The sequence below is a fragment of the Sorex araneus genome, chromosome 3, assembly GCF_027595985.1.
Source record: "Sorex araneus isolate mSorAra2 chromosome 3, mSorAra2.pri, whole genome shotgun sequence".
NCBI lineage: Eukaryota > Metazoa > Chordata > Mammalia > Eulipotyphla > Soricidae > Sorex > Sorex araneus.
The window spans coordinates 24,072,889-24,080,529 of record NC_073304.1 but is presented as its reverse complement, the minus strand read 5'-3'; positions in this window follow the sequence as shown (position 1 = coordinate 24,080,529).

Sequence of the window (7,641 nt, the reverse complement as noted above, 5' to 3'; positions counted from 1 at the left end):
CACGGTTCAGGGATCACTCCGGATGGTGCTCAGGGAACCATATATGGTACCAGGAATCAAACCTGAGTCAGCTGCATGGAAGACAAGAGCCCTACCCGCTGTACTGTCTTCTCCGGCCCCACACAAGGCACTTCTTTTGGCAAAGGCGTTTACATTAGCAATGGAATCCAGACGTCTGGGGTTCCAAGGCCCCTTCCTTCCATCATCCCCCTGCTAGGTTTCAGAAATAAGATTCAATGCTTTGAACATATTTCAAAAACAACTCTAAACTCTGTTCCCCATGAGGCAGAAAAATCCCCAAACACCTACGGTAAGTCCTCTCTAGGGGAGAGACGTGGGAAAGGAAGCCAGAGATGATTATTGACATACAAATACATACATGTACCGCCAGCCAAATGGAGCAGACTATAACTCTGCCCCTCCAATCTTCTGATTATGGGAGACCTGGACTACATTTCCAAAGAGGGTTACCCAAGAAAAGTTGCCATTATGACTTCTTAGCTACCACATTACTTCAGCCTCAGAGCCTTAAAGGGCCAGCTCCCAAGGGGTTTTCTCTGCCTGCAAAACGAAGACACACCATCTTTTCATTATTTCTATAGTGTCAGGGTGGTAGGGGACCCACCTTTTCTCAAAAGAAGGTCCTGGACTTGCAAGTGATTGATGGTTAGGGCATCATGTAGATCTTAGGACCCCTATGGAGTTATTTTTCACACCTCTTCTTTTTTATGTTCAAGGATTCAATAAGATGAAAAATCTCAAAGGCTCTTAATATACTGCATGGTGATTCCACCTAAAAAATTTGGATGGTATATTGGAAATTTGTGAATAGTAGCTCTTAAAGGTACTCACAAGTGTGCACCTAAGGGTAACTATGGGAGGCAATAGATATGCTCATGTGATAGCCATATTCCACAACAAATATCAAGTCATCACTCGGTACACCTTAAGTATCTACAATTTTTGCTTCTCAATTGAACAAAAATATTGGAAAGAAAATTAAAGATATTTAAAAGTATAGGGCTATAGCTATAGCACAGCGGGTAGGGCGTTTGCCTTGCACGTGGCCAACCCAGGTTCTATTCCCAGCACCCAATATTGTCCCCTGAGCACCATCAGGAGTAATTCCTGAGTGCAGAGCCAGGAGTAACCCCTGTGCATCGCCAGGTGTGACCCAAAAAAGAAAAAATTATATATTATTTAGGTGTTTCTTAGATTGATTTTTGTGGTACCAGAGCTTGAACCCAAAGTTTCACACATGTCAGACAAGTGTTCTACTGTGGAGCCGCATCTCTGGTCCCTCAAAACTATTGTGAATCAAAGGAAAAATTGAAATCAAAATTCAAACAAGGACTGGAGAGAGAGTTCAGTAGACTCAACGTGTATGCAGGAGGCCTGAGCTTGATTCCAGAACCACAGGGTCCCCCAAGCACTGTCAGCAGTGAACCCAAACGCCAAGCTGGGAGTAGCCCCTAGAAAACAGCTGATGTCCCAAACAAAATTTGATTGAGGTGGAATGTACATAATACAGTCATTTCAAAGTAAACAGTTTAGTACATTTACAATATTCTGCAACCACTTCCCTCTGGTTTTAGAACATTTCATTTGGGGCCAGAGTGATGGTATAGCGGAGAGGGCGTTTGCCTTGCATGTGACCAAGTGAGGTTCTATCCCCTGCATCCCATATGGTCTCCTGAGAGCCGTGAGGAGTAATTCCTGAGAGCAGAGCCGGAAGTAACACCTGAGCATCACCAGGTGTGACCCCAAAAGTCAAAAATTAAAAAATAGGGGCTGGAGAGATAGCATAGCGGGTAGGGCGTTTGCCTTGCACGCGGCCGACCCGGGTTCAAATCCCAGCATCCCATATGGTCCCCTGAGCACCGCCAGGGGTAATTCCTGAGTGCAGACCAGGAGTAACCCCTGTGCATCGCCAGGTGTGACCCAAAAAAGCAAAAAAAAAAATTAAAAAAATTAAACATTCTTCCACTATATATATATTTATATACCACAAATGAATGCAGTCATTCTGTATCTGTCCATTTCCTTCTGACTCATTTCACTCAGCATGATATTCTCCATGTCCATCCATTTATAGGCAAATTTCATGACTTCATTTTTCCTCACAGCTGCATAGATTCCACTGCGTAGATGTGCCATAGTTTCTTTATCTATGGCCAGGGAAAATGGGGGTTAGGAGGACTGGTCAATGATTGGAATTAACCATAAGTGTGTGGGGGGCTAGGGGTAGGTAATATAGAGAAGAGACCAGTACGACAATAATAGTTGGGAATGATCAAGCTGGACAAGATCTGATGGTAAAAAGTAGGTAAGGGATATATATGTATATTTGTGTATATATATATATATATATATATATATATATATATATATATTGCTTTTGGGGTCACATCTAGCAATGCTCAGGGCTTACTCCTGGCTCTGCACTCAGGAATTACTCCTAGTGGTGCTTGGGGAACCATATGGGATCCTGGGGAATCAAACCCGGGTTGACCATGTGTAAGGCAAATGCCCTACCCGCTGTGTTATCACTCTAGCCCTGGGATATTCTTGATAACCTTTCAGTATCAATGTTGCAAACCAAATGCGCAGAAGGAAACAGAGACAGAGAGAGACATATGGAAAAGAGGAGGAGGAGGAGGAGCAAAAAAGGCAGAAGCAGAAGAAGCAGAAGCAGAAGCAGCAGCAACAGGAGCAGCAGCAGAATAATAATAATAATAATAATAATAATAATAATAATAATAATAATAATAATAATAGTAATAATTCCTTGTCAATGTTGTCAAGGATGGCATCTTCCCACGTTGCTAAGAGCTCCCAGTTGGTGGTCATTCTGGGAGTTGTCTTCTTAGATTCAAATTTTGCAGACTTTTTTTCTCCCCACTCTGTGAAGTATAATTTCTCACGAAGAAGACGGTGGTCTGATCCAGTTTGGAATTTTGGGACAACAGCGACATTGGTCTGGCAAAACCTTCAATTGAATATGATGTAGTCAATTTCATTGTGGAACTGTCCACCGGGAGACTCCCATGTCCAGTGTTTAGATTCGGCCTTCTGGAACTGTGAGTTACCATGGATGGTCTTGGTCGACATGATGAATTCAGACAGTCTCTCACCCTGATCGTTCCATTCTAGACCATGCGTCCCAATGTGGAGTTCTTCAGCGACCTTCTCGGACCTATCTTGGCATTAAAATCACCAATAATGATCTTGTAGAAGGTGTGGTCTTCTTTATAGAACTTCTCCAGTTCTGTGTAGAACCTCTCAATTTCTTCTTCATCGTAGCTGGAAGTTGGTGCATAGATGATGAAGACAGAAACTGCAGGCAGTGAGCCACATCTGTTCAAGCGTAATTGTTCAATTCGGGTTGTTAGGCATTCGAATGAATCGATGCTCATGGACAAGTTCATGTTGACAAGGACACCAACGCCACCAATGCCTCTGTTGTCACATGTCACAGCACCTCCATGTCTGTGCAAAGAATGCCGAGAGTGAGAAAGCCACAAACAGACGCCTGTCTTCGGAAACTCTCGAGCTCATTTGTTAACGTGGTTGGGCGCGAGCCTCAGGCAACCCACAAGCTAATGTCCGAGCTCACAAAGCTGTGCAGAGATGCGATAAAGGAAGACCTCAAAGAGAGAAAAGCAGCAGTGTTGGCCAGTGCAGCAGGTGCCGGGAAAAGTATTCGCAACGCTCCCCTGTCCTTTGTCAACTACAAGACCAAGATGACTGCCCTCCAACATACCGATGGATCTATCACATCCTCCAGAAAGGCAATGGAGAAAATTATTCACGACTTCTACTCGGATCTCTTTGACAGCCATGTCCACCTGCCCACATACCAAATTCCGCAGGATGGATATGTTGTTCCCAACATTCTCCCTTCTGAAATCTGACACGCCATTTCAATAATAATAATAATAATAATAATAATAATAATATTAATAATAATGAAGAAGAAGAAGAGGAGGAGGAGGAGGAGTAGGAGGAGGACGAGGACGAGGAGGAGGAGGAGGAAGAGGAGGAGGAGGAGGAAAAAGAAGAAAGTGCCTGCCATAGAGCAGGTAGCCGGGGTGGGGTAAATGGGAGGGAATCTGGGGACACTGGTGCTGGGAAATGTACACTGGTGGAAGGACGGTTGTTGGGATACTGAATGACTGAAATCCAATCACGATCAGCTTTGTAAGTGTCTATCTCACAGTGATTCAAAAAAAAAAGTTTTTAAAATTTTAAAAAATTAAATAAAACATTTCATTTGTTACCTCCCCTTTCGGCCTGGAGCGATAGCATAGCAGTTGGGCTTTTGCCTTTTACTCGGTTGACCCGAGTTTGATTCCTCCACCCCTCTCGGAGAGCCGGGCAAGCTACTGAGAGTATCAAGCCCGCACGGCAGAGCCTGGCAAGCTACCCGTGCGTAATGCATATGCCAGGAACAGTAACAATAAGTCTCTCAATGAGAGACGTTACTGGTGCCTGCTTGAACATCCCTTTTCATCTCTTGGTCCACCAACTGGCCTTTTCTGGATATTTCACTTAGATGGACCTTGGTCCCTGGCTTCTCTGGGTCTCGTGTACAGGAGGACTGTTATGTCATACCCCTACTCTCCTCTCAAAGCCGTCTCCAGCACTCAAGCAAGAAGCCTGAAAGCATTCCAAGTCAGACAAGAAGGAGTATCTCTAAGATTATCTGTAGGGGCCCACCACCTGGGTTTGCTACCATGTCTACTCTCAGGCCCTGCTCCGCCAGCCCCCGGTCAAATCTCCCAGGAGATGCAGGCCGAGCGGCTAAACCTCATGGAATTTGCTGGCCCTTGCTGCTGAAAACCTGGGAGTGCCCACAGGAAGCAGGTTGTTAGAATATGGCCAGACCAAGGCCCTGGGAGAAGCACCCCCCCCACCATTACTGCTGCACCAAGGGCTAAAAAAAAAAAAAAAAAAAAAAAAAAAAAAAGATTATCTGTAGAGGCTGGAGCGTAGGTAGGACATTTGCCTTGAATTGAATCCAGGTCAGTCCTACCCCAGCTGACCTGGATTCAATCCCTGGCACCCCATTTGATCCTTTTGAGTGCCACCAGGATTCCTGAGTTGAGAGCCAGGAATAAGTATGAAAATACTGCTTGGCGTCACCCATAACTAAAAAGAAAAATTATCTATAAACTTATCAGAAAAAAAAAACCCTTGCAAGATGATCATGAAATAATATACATAAAGTCCTGAAAGAGAATGGTTTGGGGGCGGGAAAGGTGACTCAGAGGGCTGGCGCACATGCTTAGCAGGGGAAACCCCAAGCTCGGCCCTCAACACTGCACGGTCCCCCAACACTGTTGGAACTGGCTCTGACTACCAAGCAGCCAATCAATCAATCAATCAATCAATAAAGGCGAAAGCATTTGCAACCAATATGATCCTGGCTAAGATTATTACTCCAGGGCTGGAGCGATAGCACAGCGGGTAGGGCGTTTGCCTTGCACGCGGCCGACCTGGGTTCGAATCCCAGCATCCCATATGGTCCCCTGAGCACCGCCAGGGGTAATTCCTGAGTGAAGAGCCAGGAGTAACCCCTGTGCATCGCCAGGTGTGACCCAAAAACCAAAAAAAAAAAAAAAAGATTATTACTCCAATTGTGGGCGGGTGGGGCAGTGCCAGGAGACCCAGAAGCCACAGGTCCGCCTTGCGAGCCTCAGGCTTAAGTTTGATCTCTGATGCCACTGCAAGTACCAGGCAGGAGCCTAGCGGCTGTTGATGCTGAAAGCTCTGCTGTCTGTGATCCCCAGCCCTGTAAGCAAATCCTGCCCACTCTGCAATCGGGTGCGTTGGTGTCGCAACCACAGAGTGCATCCCGGTCAGCTCCGAAACGGGAAATCTAGGTGTCTGAGCATTATGGAGGAGCGTGACTCCTGATAAGGACGAGCATGAGCACTGCAGTGACTCTGCCGAGCACCACGGCTGAAGAGGGTGGCCCCCAAGGAACATCTGTGCAAGGAGCGGGAGGCCCCAGGGAGCATCCCGGTTGAGTGTGCAGGTACCCAACCCGATATGTGACCCCTGGAGAGCACAACTAAAGCCTCTGGGCGCCAGTCAAGCTTGTCAATCACCGCAATGATGACAAATCAACAGGTGGACAGGAAGGGGGAGGGGGTGAAAAAGATGATGTCAAAGGAAAGAACTGAGACACAAGGAGCTTTACGGATATGAAAATCAAAGCAGTTTCTCACCACTGAACTGGCCTCGTAATAAATATTCAAAGGACCCCTACAAAATGAAAGGAATTCCTAAGAGCAGTGAAGACACCAAGAGCATTCTCTCTCTCTCACTCTCTGTCTCTGTCTGTCTGTCTGTCTGTCTGTCTCTCTCTCTCTCTCTCTCTCTCTCTCTCTCTCTCTGTGATGTGGTGGTGGTGGTGAGGTGAGTTAAAAGAAAAATCCATAGTAAAAACACTCCAGACATCGGGAAGACAATGTAAACAACACATCAGGGCCTGGAAGCAGCTCAGTGACTAAGTGCCGGCTTAGCAGGTGTCAACAATGAGTTCTGGGGCTGGAGTGATAGCACAGCAGGTAGGGTGTTTGCCTTGCATGTGGCCGACCCAGGTTTGAATCCCAGCATCCCATATGGTCCCCTGAGCACCGCCAGGGGTAATTCCTGAGGTGCATGAGCCAGGAATGACCCCTGTGCATTGCTGGGTGTGACCCAAAAAGCAAAAACAAACAAACAAACAAACAAAAACAATGAGTTCTATTCCTCAAACTTCCCAATGTGCCAAATGTAATCCCATGGCACTGCCATGGATGGTCTTTCATAAATGAGACTCTGCAATTAAGAAGGGAATGGAGGGCTAGAGCGATAGTACAGATGGTAGGTTTGCCTTGCATGCAGCAGACCTGGGTTTGATCCCTGGCATCCTATTTGGTCCCCTAAAGCATCACCAGGAGTAACCCTTGAGCACTGCTGGATATGGCACCCTCCCCACTCTGGCAAAAAAAGAAGGGAATGGGAAGTTACATTCAAAGTACTGAATAAAAAGAACTTCCAACCCAGAATCTTCTAAGTTTTCACTCAGATTTGAGGGAGTGATAAAAACATCCTCAGACAAACAATAGCTGAGGGCATTTGTTGCTTCATCAGATTTGCAAAGAATACTGAATCATCTCTTGCAAATAGCAAGAAAATTCCTTTTGGGAGCAGAAAGATGCACAAAACTAGGAATCGAGCTTCCATATGACCCAGCAGCTCCACTTCTTGGAACCTACTCCAAGGGCCCCAAATCTCTATCCAGAAAAGACATTTGCCTGCCTGTGTTCATTGCAGCCCTAACCACCGCAAATCTGGAAGCAACCCAAGTGTCCAGGAGCAGATAACTCCATAAAGAAACTGTGATCCATATGCAGAGTGGAGTTCTACCTGGCTACAAGACGAGATGAAATCAGGCTATTTTCTGCTATGTGGATGGATCTGGAGAGTGCCACCTTGAGTCAAGTTAGCCAGCAGGAGAGGAGCAGACACAATGCTTTCTCTCCTACGTGGGGTAGAAAGAAATGTGGTTGGTGTGGGGCCAGAGTGCCGTACAGCAGAGAGGTCACCTGGGCTTGACCCCCAGCACCTTGTATGGTGCTCTGATCCCTG